The 24761-nt window shown below is 38.5% G+C and overlaps 1 long non-coding RNA gene across 1 annotated transcript; it reads right to left on the bottom strand.

Moving 5' to 3' along the window:
* Positions 1-483: 483 nt before the first annotated feature.
* LOC132103248 (uncharacterized) lies at positions 484-2134 on the bottom strand. Its single transcript, XR_009423353.1, has 3 exons — positions 1984-2134; positions 756-883; positions 484-593 (listed from the first exon to the last, which is right to left on the bottom strand). It is a non-coding gene; the product is annotated as an uncharacterized LOC132103248 (long non-coding RNA).
* Between the last annotated feature and the right edge of the window lie 22627 nt (positions 2135-24761).

Below are 24761 nucleotides of genomic sequence, written 5' to 3'. Positions count from 1 at the left end.
GTTTCCATTTAAACAATTACAAAATTACTTTTTGTAGTGTGTTTAGGGCATTATTCCAATATGAATTACTGTTCTATTTATTCCCATCTGCCAGATTACATCCCACCAATAGAATCCATCAAATACCAGTAGACACCATTATAGTTTACATTAAAGCCAATATAATTCCCATTATAACCCTTAATTCCATTAAATTTTCTATTGTGTTTTAGGACAATTTATTAATTTTTAAGTATTTAGGATTTTAAGAACAAGTGGAAAATGTGCTGAATGTTTCATTTCTTCTAAGTGAAATTAGCAATGCAGTTAAACTGAATTTACATTTGTGATAAAATACAGAGACAAGCGTGAGTTGACACAGGCTGCAGCCGTGCATCAAGCCTTGTCCATATTGCCAGATGCACTCGTAGAGTCTTGCGGTTTGGAGTATACCGTGTATAAACAAGCATTACGAAACAGGCTTCTGTAAATGGATCCTCTGTGAGACGCGGCAGAGAGGAGTGAGTATGAGAAACATTCAGATACACAGGCTGATTCAGTCTTCTGAATTGGAAGTAGCGAACATGCATTATAAACTTCTTTCAAATTAGAATCTGTTGGGGAGATAAAATGTGCAAGATAACGTATATGTACTAATAAAAACATCAAACAAAAAACATCAAACAAAATTTTTTTATCTTTTACTCTCCAGTACTGAAATCAGAACTGATAAGGGAGCCCTTGATACTGTGACAGCTCTTTCAAATTAACATTACCTTTTTTGCAGTGGCAGTAGTTTGTATGTCCATCTATAGTTGCCATCATCTAAGGTCTTTTGAGTACTGGTATCATCTGAAGTCCTCACAAGTCCTGCAAGTCCTGTGCAGTGCAGTTTCTAATAACCCTGGGATGGACATTTGCAGAAACAGGAAGGCAAAGGGAGAAAGTTTAGCATAGCTGCTGTTCATATCATTTCAGGCAATGTGCACTTTTTACTATTTCATCAATGGAGTACATTGAGTACTATTTTTAATCTAGTAGGTTTAAACTGAAATAATCTTTCTAGATCCCTTAATAAACATATTATTTGTTGTCTGTTTTTGGGGAACAGACACAGTCTCTATAGAATGGACTGCATATGCCAGAGTAACATTTAATACATTTTAATAAAATTTAACTGGGAGGAACATCATAACTGTAATTTACACAACCATTCAAGAGTTTGGGGTCTGTAAGATATTTTATGCCTTTATAAAAAATCTCTTATGCTCACCACGGCTCCATTTATTGAATCAAATTACAGTAAAATAGTAACACTGTGACTATTACAATTCAAAACAACTCTTTTCTATGTGAAAATGTCATTTATTCCTTTGATCAAAGCTGAATTTTCAGCATCATTACTCCAGTCTTCAGTGTCACATCTTCAGAAATCATTCTAATATGATGATTTACTGCTCAAGAAACATTTCTGATTATGATCAATGTTAAAATACAGACGTGCTAAATTTTTTTTTTTTTTGATTCATTGTTACATAGACTCCAAACATTTGAATGTTAGTGTTACATCAAGTGTTGCATCAAATTGTTCAAAATCATCTGTTTCAAATAAATGCACGTCTTTTGAACTTTGTATTCATCTGTGAATCCTGAAAAATAAAATACATCACGGTTTCCACAAAAAAATGAAGCAGCACAACTGTTTCAACACTGATAATAAGTTTCTTGAGCAGCAAATCAGCATTTCTGAGGGATCCATGTGACACTGAAGACTGGAGGAATGATGCTGAAAATACAGCTGCACATCACAGGAATAAATTAGTTTATAATGTATTCACATAGAAAACAGCTATTTTAAATTGTAATAATATTTCACAAAATTACTCTTTTTACATATTTTAATCAAATAATTACTACAGAGATGAGCAGAAGATAATTATTACAAATTGTATCAACTTCAAGCTTTTGAACACTAGTGTACTGTATATTTGAGGTTTGACTTACTGTACTAGTCTTGTGGTCAATAGCATCTTTGAGATGTTGTCTTACAGTAGGTTCACTCCGACTCTGCTGGATGCAGCAGGCCATCAGCACTGAAGAATCTAGGAACAAAACAAGCAATTTGACACAGAGCCAACAATATTTAGTCTGCAGTTCCAGGTTTATTAGATGGAAACAAGCTAGAGCAGGTGAAATGCAAAAAATAAATAAATAAAATAACAGATTCATTGTGATATATGTTGTGAAAAAATGCATATTAGGTTACTTAACCTTTTCAGCGCTTCCTACATATCTGTCAGCAGCTCCCTTCAGAAATATTGAAATCTTGGACACTCCCTTCTGTTGTAGAAGGATTATTTTGTCAGTCTTGAAATCGCAGAACAGTTTTATGTTTACCATAAAAGATCAAATTTTCGCGCTCCTTGATAACGTGACGTCATCGATAAACAGTAAAGTGTAAATGTTAAGGTTAAATAAATTAAGCAATTTCCAATCATCCATTGAAAGATTACCAACAAAACAGTCAAAATCTATCATCTACAGATGAAGATTTGATTAAAAGCCCAAACTTTCATAAATAAGAGCACAATAGAGTTATCATAGCTGACGATACGTCGTCTGAAAACGGTAGAAATGCTAACGGACTTTGTCGAAGACATTAAACCATTCCTATAAAGTAAATAAACAACAGAAGCGAGTCAAATACAAGTAAGAGAAGTGTCAACAACAGTTATAAGTAATATTTGTGTGATTTTATGGACTTAACTCACCTGAAAACAGTGAAATCAGCGAGAAACAGAGTGTTTCCTCGTGACATTTGCAGTGTTGCGCTCCGTTTCCATGGCAACTCCAATCGCGCGGGTTAGGAACATAATTTTCTGTAAAGTTGCTTTGTAACGATTGTATTGTAAAAAGCGCTATACAAATAAACTTGAATTGAATTGAATTGAATAATATAGTCCCCTCTTTCCCCACCCCTTGTAGATCGGTGAGCAGTTGATCTAATATTAACAAACTGTTTTAGTGGTGAGGTCGGTCTGTGTATAGTCTTAAACAGTAAACAAATATGAACATAATTGATCAAGTTATCCCAACTTAGCAAATAATATTTTTTTTATATTGAACAATGATGAAACTGAACTGATTTCTGATCAAGAGTTTTTAGTGATTGTTTATACAAAGACTCTAATGGTTTCAGAGTAGTAGTACTAGCATGCGACCAAGTAGTTAAGCAATAAGTAATATGAGAAATAATCATGGAATGCACATACATCAAAGTGGCCTCGGATGACATGTAATCACGAATAAATCAAAAATTTGATAGACTAAATCTGACCCAGTTACAGATCTTTTTTACCTGAGCCTTAAATGAAAGTTTGGAATCAATCAAAATACTGAGGTACATGTATTCAGATACAACTTGTAATTTTTCCCCTAATACAAATAAATCTGGCACTACACTTAAACTATTCGATTTGGTAAAGAACTTACTCACTGTTTTAGATATGTTTAACTGTAAACAGCATTTTCCTAGCCAAGCTGTGACATGAACCAGAGATTGTGTTAGTTAATTTGCAACTTGTGACACACTACTTCCGTGTCATCTGCATACATTTGAATGTTAGTGTTAAGACAGACGGATGAAAGATCATTGATGTACAATGTAGAGGACCCAAAATAGATCCTTGTGGAACACCAGTGGATATACTTATAATTCTGTATACTAACATACTGTGTGCGACTTGACAAATATGATTCAATCCATCCTAAAGTATGTGGAGAACAATTTAAACTTAATAATTTAGACATAAGAATTCTGTGGTTTACAGTGTCAAAGGCCTTCCTGAGGTAAAAAAAAAAACACAGCCCCAACAACCCCTCCTTTATCTAAAAGAGACTTTACTTTTTCAGTGAAGTAACAATTTGCCATCTCAGTTTAATACCAAACTGAGTCTGAAACCAAACTGCATTGGATGTAAAGCACAAGAACTATCATTCAAATGATTAGTGATTTCCGCAGCCATCAATTTCTCTGCAACCTTTGAGACTACAGGTAAATACTAATAGGTCTATAATTACTAGCAGAGTGAGGATCACCACTTTTGAATATGGGCACAATAACAGATGACTTCCAAGCAGAAGGGAACATCCCAAGAGAAACTGATAGATTGATAATTTTAGTGATCGGATTAACTAATGACTCACTAAGCTCTTTAAGCATTACCACATCCATACCAAATATATCCTTTGCTCTGGATTGTTTAAGAGATATAATTGTTCTTCTGACGTCTAATTCAGAGACTGCGCTTAGAGTAAGGGCTTGTACTGTACCACTGTATTAACTGATTCCAGATTATTTTAGAATTACCTCTTCAATTATTCTCATGAAAAAAATCTCCCTTTGCTTTTCTCAGGGTCTTTACCACCTTGTTCTGTAATGTAACAAAATTTAGTCTATCAAGACTTAACTTTGATCTATTTGCAGTTTTTAAAGCAAGATCCCATTTTTTCATTAGATCTAAAATACCTGAATTAATCCAAGGGACAGTATGTTTGTTTTATTATTAGGATTAGGATTAGGATTATCATTAATCCTCTTGACCTGTGACAAAATCCTGTTTTGCATGTTACTTGCACAGATCAATGGAATTAACATAATGTCTGGTGACACAATAATAAATGGATGATCTGGTCTCCAGGGACTACATTTTGTTAAATGAGAACACAGCCTTACCTGTCACACTTCGCATCTTAAGCCATATATTTTGGAAACAATCCCAGACAGCCACACATGGGCCATCACCTCAAGCTGTGCTGGCTTTAGTCAACTCCCAAAATATCTTTAATCATTGTTGAGTTAAACACTGGTGTGACTAGATAAAAAAAAGTGCATGCATCCCTCATGAAGGATGACAAAATGACATGACTTATTTTAATTTGTCATTTTGGCCACACATGAATTTAACATTGCATGAGCAGTTGATGTAAATATGCTAGAAAACTATAAAACCATTAAATACATGCGTGCAAACCCATTTTACTATCCCATGTGTTAAAACAGCTATTTTCACTTCGAACATGTACTCTTTCTGTAAGGAGAAAAGAGACATCTCTTGAAGATGGTTTTTGCCTGTCTTGTATACCAAAGATGAACTTGCTGGTTGCTACTGTCATGAACTTGTGTTTTTCCCTGTTCCCTTCATTTCTTGTTTTGTTCTTGACTTAGTTTTTAAAAATCACAGAAACTAATGAGGCAACTGGAACAGAGATACAAAACCAAACACAACAGAACATCTCGGTTACATATGGTAACCCTCATTCCCTGAAGGAGGGAACGGAGACGTCACATCGGTGACCAACGAATTGGAATATTGCTTTGATAGACCAATCTACTTTGAGTGTAAACTAAATGAGCCAATGCATGCAATTATTGGATCCAGCTGCCGCTGATCACAACGCGAGTATAATAAGGCAGCAGGTGCAATGCGTACCAGGTGGCACAGCAATGCTGCGGAAGCCCCATCCTTCCCGAAGGAGTTTTCGGAAGCAAATACACATATAGCATCTGTTTAGGTGTATACGAAGGCAAAAGTCTGCTGGGAAAACACAGGCTCTAAGGCTATACTGTGGACTATACACATAGGAGTAACTCTTAGGTCTCAATATGGAACCCAGCCTTCCATGGTTCTCATAGTTTCATCATGTAGGCCTGGTGCCTGCCTGATAAGCCAGGGTTATGGCATCCACAATCCAGTGGGCCATCCTCTGCTTAGAGATGGCATTCCCATTCTGCCGGCCTCCGTAACAGACAAAGAGTTGGTCTGAGGACCTAAAGCTTTGTGTCCGGTCTATGTAGCATCTCAATGCTCGGACAGGACAGAGCAAAGCAAGGGCTGGGTCTGTCTTCTCCAGGGGCATTGTTTGCAGGTTCAGTACTTGGTCTTTGAAGGGTGTAGTGGGAACCTTGGGTATGTAGCTGAGCCAGGTCCTCAGGATTATCTGGGAGTCAGCCCGCCCAAACTCTAGGTATGAATCGTCGACTGAAAATGCATGCAGGTCCCCTACCCTCTTGATGGAGGCCAATGCAAGCAGGAGCAGAGTTTTCAATGAAAGAAACTTTAGCTCAACTGAATGCAAAGGCTCAAATAGGCCCTGCTGTAGTAATTTTAGCAATAGAATCAAACACCAAGAGGGTATAGAGGGGGACCGGGAAGGACTTAACCCCCTGGCCCCTCTAAGGAACCTGATGACGAGGTCATGGTTACCTAAAGACTTCCGATTCACAGGGTCATGGTACACAGCAATGGCAGCAACCTGGACTTTGAGGGTGGAGGGAGACAGACTTTGCTCCAGCACTTGCTGCAGATAGGAAAGCATGACCGCAATCTGCAAAGTGCATCTGTGCTGAGTGTCCCCTCTGTCAGGGAGTAGAACAACTGGCAGTGAGAGGTCTCTGGAGAAGCAAACAGGTCTACCTGAGCGGCATGTTCCCGGGGGCATTGCTCGAGACAGCTCGTCGGCTGTACGGTTGAGCAGGCCCGGAATATGAACAGCACAAAGTGACTTCAGAACCTTCCGACTCCAAAGGAGGTGGTGGCGGGTGAGTTGCGACATGCCGCAGGAGCGCAGTCCACCTTGTTGTTGAAGTACGCAACAGTTGCTGTTTTGTCAGTTCGGACCAGCATGTGCTTGCCTCGTAAGTGACCTTTGAGGCGGTTCAGAGCAAGGCGTATTACTAACAACTCTAGGCAACTGATGTGCCAATGCAGCTGCCGGCCCATCCAAACCCCTGAAGCTGCATGCCCATTGAATGGGGCCCCCCAGCCTGTGGTGGATGCATCCATGTAAACCACAGCATGCCTGAAGATCTGTTCTAGGGGCAACCCTGCCTCGAGGAACATAAGCTCTGACCATGGTGTGAGGGTTTGGTGACAGGCCAGTGTAACTTGGAGCCGGTGAGTGCAGCGCTTCCATGCCCACCTCGGGACTCAGCCATAAAGCCAATGCTGGAGCGGGCTCAAATGTAACAGGCCAAGCGGTGTGAGTGCCGCTGCGGCCGCTATATGCCCCAGGAGGCTCTGAAAAAGTTTCAGTTGGTCTTTTCAACCAAATCCAACTCCATACCGTGAAAAGAGATCCTCTGCTTCGGCGAGAGTTGGCTTTTCTCCCAGTTGACTCGAAGGCCCAACAAGCTGAGATGCCGGAGCACCAGGTCCCTGTGCTCACACAACTGATCCCGAGATTGTGCTAGTATCAGCCAATCATCTAGATAGTTGAGAATGCAAACATCCATCTCTCTGAGGGGAACAAGAGCTGCCACCGCGACTTTTGTGAAGACACGGTGAGACAGGGACAGCTCGAAGGGCAGGACCTTGTACAGATATGTACTGTCCTTCCAACACAAACCACAGAAAAGGTCTGTGGTGCGGAAGGATCGAGATATGAAAGTATGCGTCCTTCAGGTCGATCGCTGTAAACCAATCTTGTGGACGGACTCACCCAAAGATGCGTTTTCTGGTCAACATTGAACGGTAGCCGAAGAAGGGCCCAGTTCAAAACCAGCAGATCCAAGATCGGTCATAACTCACCGCCTTTCTTGGGTACAATGATGTAAGGGCTGCAAAACCCCGTCCTCATATCAGCTGAAGGGACCGGCTCTATCGTGTCCTTTGCCAGTAATGCTGCGGTCTCTACCCGCAGAACTGCCAAGGAGGAGGATGAGTGTGGTCCGATGCTTGGCTGTCTGCAAATCTCTGTGCCCTCCTGGGACCCAGAGATAGAGAAAACCGCTCTCTCGTTGAGATTTCCAGATTCTCCACCCAGCCCTCCTTCAGGGGAGGGAGAGGTGCCTTCACCATCCTCCAGAAAGCAGTTACGTCTCTCTGTGTCGCCCATTCCGGGGCCTCTTGCTCTTCCGCTCACTGTCACTTGCTGGAGGCTGCTGTGGATGCGCCGCTGGGCAGAAGGTTGGACTGCTTCAGTCTGCTCCCGTGCAGCCAAGTACTGCTTGGCCAGGTTCTCATCTGTGTCCCCGCAGAGGCTGGTCTGGGACACAGGGGCATTAAGGAACTGATCTTTGTCGGCGTCCCTCATTTCAACCAGACTCATCCAGAGATGGCACTCCTGGACCACAAGTGTGGACATCGCATGACCCAGAGAATGCGAGGTGACCTTCGTCACTTGGATCGCAAGGTCAGTGGTGGTTCAGAGTTCTTTCAGAACTTTCAGTTCATGACCACCCTCATGCAGGTCCTTCAGTGCCTTGGCCTAGTGCACCTGCAGTAACGCCATAGCGTGTAAGGCAGAAGCAGCTTCCCCATATAGGAAAGCCATATAGGCACTGCCAGTTAGACCAGACGAATGCCTATAGGAGCGGGAAGGAAGCACTGGGTCTCCGGGCCAGCAGGAGGCAGACTTAGGACACAATTGAGTCGCTACTGCCCACTCCATTGGGGGAATCACTGAATACCCCTTCACTGCACCGCCTTTGAATATTCATCGGACAGCTCTCCCTCCAATGCTGAGATTGGCATCTGGTCGGAAGGTTACTGGATACCACTAGTAGGCTATTTGAAGGGGTTTGCCACCACTGTAATCCTCAAACCACCCACGCTACTGCTGGAAGTGGTTTTCGACTGTCGTCTGCAGCAACGGAAATGGGACTCTGCCACCTGAAGGTAGCGGAGCCTGGTTCGTAGCTCTTTCCGCAGTGGGAACATGACTCATCCACGAGCACCTCATCAGAGATCAGAAATCAGTTAGCTCCTCACTATCCACGCTGAAACAGATCATTCACCATTTTAAGTGAAAGTTAACGTACCTGTCATTACAGCCAACCTTTATGGGTTGTGTGTGAGTGCACGGACATATTCCGGGAAATCACTGGCAGTGTGAAAGGAGTAAAATCTAACAACCTGGGAACAATTGCCAGCACACATTTTCTGGAATCGCAGTGCGAAAAGGGGGCTAATGTTTAGTTGTGCTAATGACAACTTGGATATTTGAGTTGACAAAACGTAACATTTTAAGGCAGCATGAACAATTTTTTTTTTACGTTGAATGGACCATTTTTTTACGGTGCAGAATTCTGAAAAATAAGGATGATTTAATTCTGTTTGTGTGAATGAAACTTTTTATTTCAAGTTTTAACTAGTTAAAAGGAAGATATTATCTTCTGCTTGAACTGAGGCTCTACAGCAATCTGTCATGACACAAGAGCCACAAAACTGTATTAAATTTTTTTTCACCATGTGAACCATTGGCTACCATTGGAACCATTGGAACATTATCCTATTGATGTGTGGCATAAGAGCACCATGGCTGGTACCGAATAGGTACCGAAAACTTGTCAGACGTAGCAACAGTAACGAACTCTTTGCGAAGGTCTTTGTTAAGGGTCAATTGGTTTTAAGGTCTAACAAAAACAGGTTAAACCAAATGTTATTTATTAAAGGTCTCATTATTCGTGATCCCATGTTTTAAACTTTAGTTAGTGTGTAATGTAGGGATGTCCAGATTCGATCGGAATCGGACGTTACCTCCCGATCAGGACTCGGATATATATATATATTCTCATTAATTTTTAACACATCTTTTGTTATGCGGTGGCACAGAGTTAGACCCTTTTGACTCCACAAAAAAACAGCAACGCGTGCGGCATGACATCACTTTGTTTTCAAGAGCTGGTGTGAATAAATATAGATTCAAACTCAAAGAGACATGATAGTTTGCGCATGACCTGATATTTCATTCAGACCCAGGATACAGCGAGATGAACATCACAGAGCGCTAAACTCTCATGCAGTGTGTGTTTCATTCATACTCGAAGCCGGAGCGCGCTCTCGCGCTGAAATCAGGATATTCCTAATATGGACAAAAGCGTCCAGCTATGCTGTGGTGCGCACAGGAAAACAGAAACTTATGCAAACACGAAGACATTAATATACGATCACGACAATAAATTGTTCTTCAAGTCATCTCCAGCAGGTGATAAATAAAGTATGAACAATGAAGTGCTTATTGACATAGTATTTATTACAGTATAGAAACTATTCTGCATTATTATGTGATAAACAGTGTTTGTAGTATATAAACAAATCATTATTATTTGTTATTGTCCAGCATTTATAGATTTCTAAGCCAATTAAAAGCTAGAAATTAGAGAAAAAATAAAAAGTTGCCTATACTACCAGTCAGAAGTTTTTGAACAGTAAGCTTGTTAAGGTTTTTTTTTTTTTTTTTAAGAAGTCCCTTCTATTCACCAAGCCTGCATTTATTTGATCCAAAGTACAGCAAAACAGTAAGATTTTGGAATATTTTTACTAGTCTATTTAAAATAGCTGTTTTATATTTGAATATATTTCAAAATGTAATTTATTGAACATCCTGGATCTGTTTTTTCGCTCTTCTTTATTCTTTTTTATGTATTATAGAAGTATCGGATCGGGACTCGGTATCGGCAGTTACTCAAAATCAAATGACTCGGACTCGGAACTCGAGGACAAAAAAACCTGATCGGGACATCCCTAGTGTAATGTTGTTGTTAGAGTATAAATAATATCTGTAAAATTCTAAAGCTCAAAGTTCAATGCCAAGCGAGATATTTTATTTAACAGAATTCGCCTACATCGAACGACCACTTTAGACTACATCCCTCTACTTCCTGCAGTAATGACGTCACTAAAACCGTTTTTTGACTAATCTCCGCCCACAGGAATACACAAAAAAGGGGGCGTGGTCTTGTTGCACTCGCACGGAGAAGAAGGAAGAGTTGCATTTGAAGAGTGCGTTTGTCGCCATGTCGTCGAAACGCTGTTATTTTCATCTCGGGGTCCAATCACCTTTGTTTGGCCTTCCCAGGGACGCTGTACTTAGAGATCAATGGTTGCAATTTATGTTTAACTCTGTTCCCAAAAATTATAATCCACATGTAAAACTATGTGCAGCACATTTTGCTGAGGACAGCTTCCTCAATCTCAATCGGTTTTATTCCGGATTCGCACAAAGATTATTCTTGAAAGATGGAGCAGTTCCCTCTTTGTCTGGAGAAGGCGTTTTTTATGGACCACAACCATAAGTGTATTTTATTTAAGTGTATTGTAAGTGTATTTTATTATTTAAGTTGGTGCGTTTAACAGTTTCTGTAACTTATTACACAAAGGGCAATGCTGTTTAGCTTTGTTAACTAGATGGTAGCGCTGTGCAAAAAATCGAATGCGATTTTCATGTGCATCTCGTCAGTTAAGGCGTTCTGTGATTAGAAGTACATCTCCAGTACGTGCGTTCAGATCAGGATTGCCAGGTTTTCAAAACAAATCCTGCCCACTTGCTTCTCAAAACTACTCCAAAACTAGCCCAATCACGTTTCCAGGAGGGCAGCGTGCACTAAGCTGCTGTCGGAGAATGGTAGTGAATGGTAGTGATTGGAGCGATTTGACAGCTGACCGCATCAGCTGGTCACAGCACTATGTCTCTGTGGCCTGACTGAACTAACGCTGTGCTCGCGTCACACTGTTTACATCTCGCGTAGCCTAATGGCATACTGGGAATGGAGAAAGTTGCATTCTATCACAAAAACGAAGACCACGGTTATCAAAAGTATGGGAATACTTTAAACAGAGGACAAATAAAATGGCAATTTGTTCCCTTTGCAAAACCGAAATGGTGTATCACGGCAGCACAACTGTGATGCACGAGCACCTCAGAGGAAAACATCCTGGTGCTCCCCGGTGTTACGGTTTAACTGGTTACCGTGTGATCTGGTGACCAACTTCCTGGTTCAGGTATCTGCTGCAGATGAGATGGAACGACCGCTGCAGATTCGGCGATTCTAAAAGCACAAACTGATGTGATATTATTAAGTGTTTAATAAACGCAGACTTGCTCATTGCATGATTCTGACATTCTTGTAAAGATTACAAGTTATTGGTTTGATCACCTGTAGCGGCTAAAGTAAGGGTAAATTAAAAATTAAAGTAAGTCTGTGTTGGCGCTGGTTTCGAACACGCGTTAGTGGCCGTTCACATATCGCACCTAAAAACACGTGGAAAATGCTAGTCGCGCTGCTTTCGCCTTCTTTCTAAAGCGCTCGGGCAGTTGAGCCCCTGGGGCGTCTGTCGTTGTTAAGCAACCATGACGTGCTTTCTCCATGAAGACGCGGAAATTTCAGCAAAAGATAAATGGATTTGCATCACTAAAAATCGCTTGCAGTAGCTCTGTTACTAAATTTATTTAAAAATGGATATCCATATACAGCTATGATCAGCTGTTCCTTCATCTTAGCTGAGCTTTCAACGTTGTTACAGGAAAGGATGAAGCTGATTGGTTAGTTCATGTCACATGACCCGTGGTGCGCTTGCGGCATTCTGAAAAGTTGAGATGTTTTTAACTCGATGCGGTGCGGACGCGCCTGTTTTCGGGTGCGCGTCGCTTCCATTATGAGCGCGCATACCGCGCGCCTACATTGGAAATAACGAACTTGATATGATATGTGAACGGCCCCTTAAAAGACAGCGCGCCGCGAGAGAAGGGTATTCCTGCACAACCGGAGGCTGCAGTTTCAGGACCGCAGTTCTTGGACCGCAGCTTTAGGACCCTAGTTTTTTTGTGACAGCGCCACCTACCGTACTGTATCAACACTAATTAAAGATGGACGACGTGGACAGCAATCAGACGGTGAGTACCGATATTTAATTAAGTTTTATTTTATAAAGTTTTAACGGTGCGAAGATTACATAGTGAGAACTGCTAACTATGAATTAATGATTAATTCCCACCAAATTAAGAATTTGTGAGCTAGTTTTATTAATTACTACGACGTTAATTCGTGGCCATGATTTCATAAATCCTTGTTGAGTTTTAATGACGAAGTATTATTATAAGTGAATCTAGCCTGCACATTAATTAAACTTATCAGATGACAAGTGTATGGTTGATGTAAGGTTTGTAAGATTTACCTGCAGCTTAATGTATTAGTGTGAATACTGGCATAATAGTCGTTGTTTTACCATATTTATGTATAAAATATCTTTCATAATTAAACTGCACTGACTGCCTAGTTGCAGTATGTGTTTGCCTGCTTTTTAATGTTTCCTTAGGTGTACTTATATTGTTAGTATGATTTTTACATTTAAAATTTAGAAATAAAAAGCATTTTTTATATCCTGATATTAGCCCTCTGGCTTGAATGCTCTGTTTGAAGGGGCGTGTGCTGTGAGACTCCGAGTAAACGACAACTGTTGTGATTGGCTGACATCTTTGCATTCGAAATGCGTATTACATGTGGAACCCCTCTCAACCCCTCTATATATATATATATATATATATACTACAGCTGTCGAGATTAACGAATCGTGGATTTGTTGATTATATAATTATTTTATCGATCTTTTCCCATCACATGAAAGGCTGCAGTGATGAGTATTGAATAGACAGAGTCTGTTTATCACGTGAATGCAGTCATCTCGTCATTATTGCAACACGTTTTCTCTCACAAAATGCTTTCACCACAACTAACAGCAAACACATGAATACAGTAAGAGCTCCGTTGTGCAGCATAACAGCGTCATTCATTGTAACGGCAGTTTGGGCAAGTGTGCAGATATACTCGCGATGTGTGAGAGCTCCGAAAAAAGGGAGCGTTCTTTGATCGCTCTCTGTAGTTAAATCACAATTTAAATAACAGATTTGTTTCATGCTACTAAGAGAAACAACGTGAAGTTGATCGTTTAGTCACTGGCTTGATTCACTGATGCATAAACAGTATTAAACGATTTAGAAAGAAAGTCTGTGTGAACTTGAATGATTAACTACACATCAGAAATCACTGATCACAGATCAGGCATTAATGAACACTGTTACTCACTGTTTGTGCCGGTGCTGTCGAATCCATATCTTAAAAGTCTGTTTGTAACGCCTGTGCTGACATTGCGACTGAATTATATGTAAATATTTGGGCGGGCAAAGCAGAGAAAGGGGAGGTAACATTTCTCTTTACAACGTCACAAAGAGGAGATTCCAGATCAGCCCGTTTGAGCTTCCGTTTTCTCAAAGGCAGAGAAAGATAGCAAAATCTCGATTTGCACCGATTAAAATTTTTAGAAACTTGGGGACCACATACATGCTAGGGGAAGTCATATTAATGTTAAAAAACCTCAGAAAGTGAAATTTTCATGTCATAGGACCTTTAAAAAAGGCACTAGGGATATTTTCATGATCTCAAAATATTCTAACAAGCAGGCTCTCTCTTTTTCAAGATACATATAACAATCCAAAAAGGGAGATCCCTGCCCGAATTGAAGAGATGCACCACATGCTGCAAGGACTTTCACTTTTCATATATATATATATATATATATTAGGGGTGTAACGATACGCGTATTCGTATTGAACCGTTCGGTACGCTTTCGGTTCTGTACGCGGTACGCGTTATGGACCGAAAGGTTCGTTGGACTAATTAATTATATTTGGGAAAAAAAAAAAAAGTGAAATATAATGATATGCGTTCAACAAGGTAGCCCAATAACCCAAACGACGTAACAGGCAACGCCCCTGACACCCCCGAAGAAGAAAAAAACACCAACTTATATGTTTATGTTAGGCTACTCAGTCAAGCGCTCGCTCACTCAGCAATACACGCTGAAGGCGCGTTGCAAAATGGCCAATGCGTTTAACAGGGAATCCAAAGTGCACCCAAACACCAGACCTGTTGGTTATTGGAGGATACGCATAAGCCATTTTGCAACGAGCCTTCAGCGTGTACTGAGTGAGCGAGCGCCTTACTCTGTAGTGCAGTGATCCTCACAATTTTTTTCACAAGAGCCACATTGGCAGAGCAAAATCAAAAGGCGAGCCACTTTTACGACAACATACTAAGTCACCTTTGCAAATGTGCATTTCTACATATAAATTGGACATCCCACAAAAAAGAAATAACACGGCCAATACATTTTCTTTTAAGAACAGATTTACTTTAATAGTGGGATGAGCGAAAGCTGGCATGCATGTCAAACAAAATGCCCCCAAAAGAAAAAAAAATCTCTATGTTTTCAGTGTTGATGCATTCATGTTACATTTAAGGGCACCTAAAATCTGTCACAACGAACCGGCAAAATTAATGATTATGAATATGTAAAATATAGCAGAAGACATTTAATTTTTTTTTATGTCTGTCGGCTAGAAAGATGCTGACTCGTGATCTTCGCAGTTGTGAACGCGCCTGAGAGAAATGCACATTTCATACGGGAGAGAGAGAAGTCCGTTTTCTTTCGTTTTGAATTGTTTTGTTTAAAAGTAGACATTTCAAGCTTTATATATAGCCTATGTGTCGGGTCTGTGAGGCAAGTAAGCTATACGCTGAGTTTCGGTTCATTCATGAGACAAACTCCAGGTTCACACCGGCTCCTTCGTATAGTGGTTATCTATTTTCTATTTACTTCTTAATCCAGACAATTGGTTGATGAAACCTTGATTAAAATTAAGATACAATTAATACAAAACAAAATCAAATTTAAAGACAGGCTTTGTGCTTTCTGTTTGAGGTCTCAGTGAAAGTTTTAAAGCAGTCTTAGTGCGACTTATATTGATAGGCTACACCTGTATGAATTCTCATTTTACTTTTTGAACCCCATTATTGAGCAGAGTTTTGCTTGAAAATAGTCTACGGTTGATGACTGTGCAAGACTAATGGATTCAGGGTCAGGCTTGAATGAGCATGCTTCAGACTCGTGGTGTGAGCAGAGCGAAATTGGAGCGTGAAAAGCAACGCTCCGTCCACCGTCCTTTTGAAATTGCCGCTCTGTCCAAGATCCGCCCGCTCGCGCTCCCCGCTCGCTCCCGCCTCACATGCTCTGAAGGCAAGTGGCAGTGTGATACTGTAAGCTACTATGCGAGCCGCCAGTTATAGCTTGATGAGCCGCGCAATGAGTAACTGTGCTGTAGTGGAAAACGTAGGTTTTAAGAACATGCTTAATGTAATTGAGCCCCGTTACAATATTCCTTCACGAGCCCATTTCAGACAGACCGTAATTCCTGCTTTGTTCCAAAAAAACATAAGCCCTATAGAGAACCAATTGAGTAAAAACACTCAATATAAAGAGTTATGGAGTTCCAAATAAAAAGTTACATCTTTGTATTTGTTCATAACTAATATAACATTTTCATTTTTTTTTTTATAAGGAGCCGTTTTTGTTTTATACAGTATGCTGCTAAGAAAACACCATAGAAGATGGGTAAAGAATAGCTCCATCATTGTTCAATCTAAAAAAAAAAAACATACTTTGTTAGTTTTAATAAATAAAACATTTTTATAAAAATCAAGGAAATTTATCTGCTAATTTTCTCTTTTTGCTGCATCTAAAACGTACCGAACCGTGACACCAGTGTATTGTATCGAACCGAACCGTGAATTTTGTGAACCGTTACACCCCTAATATATATATATATATATATATATATATATATATATATATATATATATATTCCAGTTGAATATGTTAAACAAATGTTTCTTATTTATCTCCCTGTCTCTCGCTCTCTCTTTCGCTAGAGTTCAAGCCTACAGCCATTCTATCCATGCAGCAACTGATGGAAAAGGGGTTCACTTTGGTGCTGTTGTCGCAAAAATGACACATATACATATATATATAGTCAAGTCCTACTCTTGTTCAAGTTCCAAAGGACACATGGACGACTCAAATTTCCAGCTCAATCAATTTATTTTTATTTTGGCTTTGTCAGTTGATTGGTCTGTTCGTTAAATTAGGTTGTAAACCTTTAAAAACAGAGAACAAATGTTACCATTTCAATTAAACATTTATAATGAATTTTAATTGTTTAATTAAACATTTTATGTATTCTATGATGAATTAGTCATTTAAGCCTTTACATGGAATAAAGAACCCATTTAACAACTCAATGTTACAATGTGTTACTTAACCAATCTACACATCACATAAACATAGCTTGAACATATTATACAGCATTCCAAACACCATGAAAGTAAATAAAACATTTTCAATAAAAATGTTCAATAAAAATGTTCAATAAAAAAAACAATTTCAAATAAATATATATATATATATATATATTTATTTATTTATTTATTTATTTATATAAATAAACATTCTTGAATCATTCTTGTGTCTTGTCTTGCCTCTCAACAACTTTTAAAATATCATCTGTAATTTAGTGACTCCATACGCTGATTCCAACTTTAACTTACCTGATAATGAGCTAATTCACCTTAAGGAGGTTAATCAATATACTGTATAATTCAAGAGACTAAGACTTTTAAGGTTCTTCATTTTTTACAATTGTTTTAAAATTTATATACATCAATTTTACAAAATTGATATTTATATTTTGTGTAAATTCATGTTTAAAATTAAAATTGTGACTCAAAAAAGTGACCCTTAGTAATTAAGCTCTGCTGCATTTTGAATCAAAAATCACATTTAAAAACAAATACTACTGAGATTAATATATTGATGCTATATACAAAGTAACGTGACTGCAAACTAAACTAGAGTTGTTCCGATTCCGATACTAGTATCGGAAATATCTCCGATACCACAACAAATTCTGGCATCGGCATCGGCGAGTACATGAACCCATATACCGATCCGATACCATTTTCAAGACCTAGTTATGAACGCTAGCTTTGCCTAACCGCTGCACGGTTCTTCTTCGCTGCTCAGAATGCATTGCAAACACAGGACGTTGTGCTGTAATGCCACAAGCAACCCCTGTTTAGAGCAGCGAAGAAGAAATTAAAACGCGTTAGCAGCACTGATCTATATATGACTGGATCGCTCATCGCGTTCTAAACTGCCAACAGACAGTGAAGCCGCTTCTATATTATAGATCAGTGGTTAGCAGTATGTCCGCTGTTTAGCCGTATTTCAGACTGGACCAACCAGACAGTAAAACGGCGACTAGGGACCAAGACGGTGCTGAAAATTTTAAAATGTGATGATACCAGCGTCTCTGTAGAACCGGTAGTAAGTTTGAGTATATTCGTTACCCGCAGCTGCGTTCAGTCGCTTCCGTGTTAGTCTAAGCGCAGGGCTCCAGACTGTAGCCGAATATATATACTAGTGTCTGTGAATATTAAACTGCAAAATACTATTTAAATATTACTCCTGCAAAGTCTACATCTCTGTGGGAGACGGGCGCAGATGCACGGGAGCTCGCTGTTTTGTGGCCTCTGCCGTGTGTCACTATATGAGGACATGAACGCATAAACCGTCACTTCATGAGAATTTAACGTTTCATTTGAGAAAACTGTCATATCATAAACACAGACACTCAAAGATCTTCATGGCGAGTAAATTTACAATATATTAAGCTACTGTTGTAGCCTACAGTAGATTTAGCTACGTCTCTATGTAGTAATAATACGTCTCTATTAATAATAATAATTATGCCTAGACGGTTGCTTGTTTTTTACTTGTTTTGTTGTAAAGAGATTATCTGATTAATATAGAATTTTTTATATTCCTAGACTTATTTGTTGCAGTTTTTTATACACCAATATTGTAAAAATAAAATACTAAAATAACTTTTTTAGTTTGCGGTGTTAGATTTTTGGCTGCATTTGAAGTTCTTTTTCGCTTAAGAAATTAAATAATATTACTGTCAAATTCATGTCAGATAATAAAAATACTGTAATAAATACAGTAGTTAACCATGTATTTGTTCATGTTTTATCAAGGGATAAGTCTGGAGCACACCATAAAATAATTCTAGAAATTTACACAGGGCTAGTAGTATATACAGCTGTATATACAGATACACACCCAGGTATCGGATCAGTACTCGGTATCGGCCGATACCCTGAGCCCAGGTATCGGAATCGGTATCGGGAAGAGAAAAAGGGTATCGGAACATCTCTAAACTAAACCAACAGGGTACTAGAACTGCGGTCCTGAAACTGCAGACATCGCTATATCGTCCAATAGGTGGCGCTGTCACGAAAAACTAGGGTCCTAGATCTGCGGTCCTGAATCTGCAACCTCCGGTTGTGCAGGAATATACTATTGCACCGCGAGACAACAGTCACAGACCACCGAGCTACCCCAGAATCAGCTCCAGATCTCTGGAAACCATGCTAAACCATAGCAGAACACTGACTACATTTTATGGTTTGTGATGCTAAAGAACATTTCATGACGTCTCAGACAACTGTAAATTTGTGACTATTGTGGTATAATTATAAACGCAATCGTAATCTCATAATTACCATAGTAAAATAATTTTCTTTGCCTCTTTATTTTTGTATAACCACATTTGTTGAAAATGAATAAAGGTTGAAATATTATATTAGAAGTTGTACTTATATTTTTTTGTAAAGTTATCCAAAGGATTCATTAGCTAATCAAAAAAAGAACATTAGATTAATAATTTATTGTAATAAAAATAATCGTTAGAGTAGTCGACTAATCGAAAAAAAATAATTATTAGATTAGTCGACAGAAAAAATAATCGTTAGTTGCAGCTAGGGATGGGACGATAACCGGTTTTATCGATAACCGTGATAAAATGTGCTGAAGGTTAGTAATATCGTTTAAAAATGAATTATCATTAAAACCGTGTTTGATTATCGTGGTTTTAATAACTCGCTATTAAATCATGTCCAGCCAGCAACAGTCTGACGCAAGCGCAGCGCACAATGTTTTTTTTTTTTTCGAGAAGGAATGGCGAAAGTCAGTGACTTTTCTATGCTTTTCTATGCTTCTACACTTTTCATTGTAAGGAAGGAAATGCCACAGAATTTAATCTTTCTTTAAATTAAGTGCATAGAGTTGCTTGTTTTATTAGTTGTTTGTTGATTATTAAATATAAAACTTGCTGAAATGTTTTCAGTGTGAGCATCAACTATTTTTGAACACTTTCATCTCGTTTCAACAAAACCGTGATAATATTGATAATCTTGATAATTTTAGTCACTATAATCGTGATATTAAATTTTCATACCATCCCATCCCTAGTTGCAGCTCTACTCTAGTCCCATAAAAGGAAATTGTAGCTCTCACGCAGATATGGAAACATCTGAGGCAGATGATCCTAGAAATGTTTCTGATTTAAGAGTAAGTGTCACTTCAATTATCGGCATCAAAAAGAATTACATCTTTGACAAATGTGTAATATGATGCTTTACCAGCTCCCTATACAGCTCATAAATACATAACTCAAATCAAATGACTTATGGCTTCCAGAGAAGAGTTTTTCTGTGTGGCATGAGGCGTTGCATTATCGTAAAGGGCAAAAAGAATAAGATGTCATAAATAAATGTTATGAAAATCAATGCACTAGTTTTCTCTCCTTTCTTGTGTCCAGCCCTTGTCAGTTAAGCTTGTTGTACATTGTTATTCATGGTCTTTCTTTCTTTCTCAGCCAGTGCTTGCTGAGCATTTCCTGGAAATTGAACTTATTTGGCTTATTAATTTTTCCTTGTTTGTCCTTTTGGCTTTAGCCCATAATTTATAGATTATCTCAAGCCACCCTAATGACTTAATATTCCAAATGTGTCTGATTGGAGAGTGTTAATCACTCAAAGTCTTACACTGAGCAGTTGGCAGCTGAAGGATAACAGTTCTTTTGAAGATCCTTAGAATGTGCTGTTATTTACTATACTGTTACAACACAGTGGATATTACAGCAGCAAAAATAACTATTTCTTCAATGTTCCTTGGCATAAGATACTACAGAAAACTTTTTTCTTCAAAGCTGGTCCTGTTTAAACACTGTTTTTCATGGCTCAGCTGAGAGAATGCTTTCTGGATCACAGATATTATATTAACTCTGGTGTTGCTATTGAAATTGGTATGGTATTTGTAGATTTCCAGAATTTTTTGTTTTGCAGAGAATAACTGAAGTTAATATCTAATGCAAGTGGCCCAGGTTTTACACAGTCCTAAAATGATTTATCACGCAAAAACAAACCGTTTTTTCTGATGATTTCAATGTCGACCAGACATGCCTTGTTCAATGTTTAGTTTCTAAATATTTGTTGGTGGGTTGTTTTCTTAAACTTTTGACTTTTGATGTCAGTCTCTTGGCTGCCAATAGCTCACTGCACAAAACAAATTGTGGACCATGTTTATTCTTGACACAAAATGATCTGCATTTAATGTAGGCAATAGCTTTTCTTTTAACTTGTGTTTCTTGTTTTTTTGAGGATGAAGGCATCACATGCAGCATGTTCTCCCATTTCAACTATTGAAGTCTATTTATTTTGCTGCCCTGTGTTCCAATTCAACTCATGTTTACTTAAGTACTTTTTACAATTGTTTCAAATCAGCTTTACAGAAAATGCATGTTTCAGTCATTCAAAGTCATTAGGGCCTAATGAAAAGAAAATATAGCATTAAATAAGGAAATTACCTGAAATCTTTTTAAGCCCCATTGAGCAGCGACAGTTGGCTGCATCAAGAAAAAAATGAACGTTTAGTGAGGAAACTTTAAGCTGTATCTGTTATGGTTATTATTAACTTTTGTTTTGCAGACTTACAATATGCTGTTTGAGAACCACTTTTCTAGATCTTTACACAAGATGTAATGGTTTCTTCTAGGACATTCTAAACCCAAGTAGGTGGTGCCTTTACAAAATGTACAAGTCACTGAATGAATAAACAGCTGGCCTTTTAGTGCCAGGGTGAAAGCAGCAGATGCCAAGGGAAAAAGTGAAATGAATGTCTCTTTGGCCAGTTGGATCTTGTTTCAGTTGCTTTTGGTTATATGCCTTATTTCTTGGGCTCGATGTGAGCTGTCCTGTTGCATTTATTTACTTCCCTCACACAACTGAGACTTTGTATAATGGCCAAAGCACAGTGATAGCTGAATCTCTGTGGCCAGCAACTCACTGTAGCCCCCTTCACACTTCACGTTGGTCCTGGAAAATTGCCGGGTAGCCTTCTGTGTGAACAAAAACGTGGGTTGAGGAACTAGTAACATTTAGTCACATCTCGCCCCCAGAGCCATAGAGAGAGTTGCTACAACCTCTGTCAAAAGGAGAATGAACAGGCCTGTAATAAAAACAAAGCATTTCAAAATGGTATTCTTTTTTGTTGTTGTTGTTTATAAAGTTTTATGGCTTTATTTGCCTTATCTCAATAAAAGTATCATGGTTGTTAAGTTAATAAAATATATATTTAACCACATTCCAAATTGGTTCAAACTAAGCAGCATGAACAGACCACTAATCTCGAAAGACACAAATACAAGTCATGATTCCAGAACAGGGTCAGAGAATTAATTTTAGAACAAACAGATTAACAGGGGCCAGATTTATATTGGCAAAAACAAAACAATACAAAGGGTATAAATAGAACAGATGAAAGGTAAATGGCCACTTTAATTTTCTTTTTTGTTAACTGTATTATGTGTATTCATTCAGTCTCTCTAGTAGAGGGTGACACAGGAGTGGATTTTCAAATCTGTCCCCTCCCGCTCCCGCAAAAAAAAAATCCCATCCCGTCCAAATACCACAGAAAAACAGGGGGGAAATCCTGTCCCGTCCCAAAACCAGAAGAATGATTCCCATTCCCGCCCACTCCCGGATTGTATATTTTTTGGCTGGAATCTGTCAGTTACAGTAAAAGAAAAAAAATACACTAGGCTACAGATAAATCATCCATGCTAACCTGGGTCATGCTCAAGTTCACATGACCCAGACGGCATCTTGTTTGCTTTAGCCTAATTATTTTACAGAAGCACTGCGTTTCGTTGTTATTCGGAGTGCACACAAATGAACGTCGAAAGATTGATTACTTTTTTTTTTAGATTAGATTAGATTCAACTTTATTGTCATTGCACATGTGGGCACAAGGCAACGAAATGCAGTAGACAGGGGAAGAGATAACAGCAAAACATTAGGAAAGAGAGGAGAAAAAACAACAACACCCAGACTGTGCTCCTATGGGAGCACAGTGTGAGAACCGGAAAAACACCTCAGCACAAAAGCACATAATCAATACACCATAAACACACGACTTGCAACTGGGGACGGAAATTGGGGGGGTCGAGGTAATCATATCTGTATGACCAAAAATGACGGAGTATTTTGACAACAAATTCCCTCTGCTCTGAGCATTTAATAATCACTCCGCTCCGCGCGCACTGATACCAGAAACAACGTTCCACCTTCACTCCGTGGATAAAGTATTTCAGTGTATTTCATTGTTATGTTCATAACGAAGCCTATATTAAAATACAAAATAGAATAATAGGAGAGTGTTTCAAAGTGGCTTAGGCTATTGTGTGCAAACTTTTTTTATCCTTACCACACGCCAAACTATTAACATTGTCAGCATTAAAAGGTATAATTGCTGCATTCTGCTCTGAAAATTTTGTTTGTGATGAAAATAACAGTACACTTTCGTCATTATTTACATTTCGTTATTTTATCTACAGATTGATGCATTTCTTACAGATTTCTGCTTATTCAAAATCAGAGACAGATGAAGTAGCACTGTAAGATTACTTTTTTAAATGCCTTACTGGGAAAGCGACTGCGTATGAATGTGCTGAATCTGTTTTAACCCGAAAATATTCAGTGAAAGGAACAGACTAGTGATGGGAAGTTCGATTCTTTTCCGCGAACCGGTTCTTTCGAACGGTTCGATTCAATAAACCGGTTGAAAAAACGGGTTCACCGGTTCTTTTACGCTCGACGTAAGGTCGTCATTGGCGATGACGTAGCGGCGTCAAGTCTATCAAACATTCAAATATATAAAGTCAGTAATCATAACTTTATAGTCAGTTAAAAACCTCATAATCATTAAAAGTTTACAATTAAGTTTTGCAACAACGCAAGCAAATACAGTAACAGCAATAATGTGCATACGAGGATTTAAGTCTTGAAGATATAAAGTAAATAAATTAGGTGTCATCAGCGCAGAAAACATGATCCACTTACTATACATAATCCATTGCGATGTATTTGTTAATAAATGAATTTACGTTTCGCCAGATTGCCCTTCATTCAAGCCCTCGGTTTACCCGCACTCATAAAACGAATCAGTTCAGAATCAATCACCAAAAGAATCAGTTCGGTTCAGACAGTCTGCTTCACGCTGAATCACGCATGCGCAGTATCATCAGTTTATCGGTTCTCAAATCGGACGCGTTCGAAAGAAACGGTTTTTTTTAAGCAATACAAACATTAAAACATTAATACAGTAGACTTAAAAAAAAAAAAAAAAAAAGAATATACACAGATTTGTTTGTTATGCCAGGATAACAACAAGAAAAGCGAGGTAATAAAATTACATCTCAAAAAGACACAAAGGACGAATATAAAGAGACTGTTTTCATAGCTTTCAAATTAATAGAATTTTGGATAGTTTCCATATACTTATCTAAGTCCAACTTGAATAAAGAAAAAAGAGGTTTAGAGCCAGTAAACTTTTGTTTATGAATGTGAAATTTAGCTAAGAGGAAACATAAATTAATTATGTAATATTTTCCAGTATTCTCTTTTGAATAGTCAAACAATCCAAAGAAAGCATCATGAAAACAAAAAGAGAAGTCACTTACAAAATAACACTGAATAAACGCCAAAAAATCTGACCAAAATTTTCCAGTGTAGGAGCATTGCCAAAATAAATGAATGAAGTCTTCTTCAGAAGAATGACAAAAACAGCAACTCACGTCAATGTCTAACTTATATTTCCTAAGAAAGGCTTTAGTTGGGTAACATTTGTGAACTAACTTAAATGTTATTTCTTTTACTTTGTTGGTAAGCAGATATCTATGAGGCAAGGTCCATACTTTCTCCCAAG

Source organism: Carassius carassius, chromosome 24, assembly GCF_963082965.1.
Source record: "Carassius carassius chromosome 24, fCarCar2.1, whole genome shotgun sequence".
Classification (NCBI taxonomy): domain Eukaryota; kingdom Metazoa; phylum Chordata; class Actinopteri; order Cypriniformes; family Cyprinidae; genus Carassius; species Carassius carassius.
Note: the sequence above shows the minus strand (reverse complement) of the source record. Positions and strands in the feature narration are given on the sequence as shown.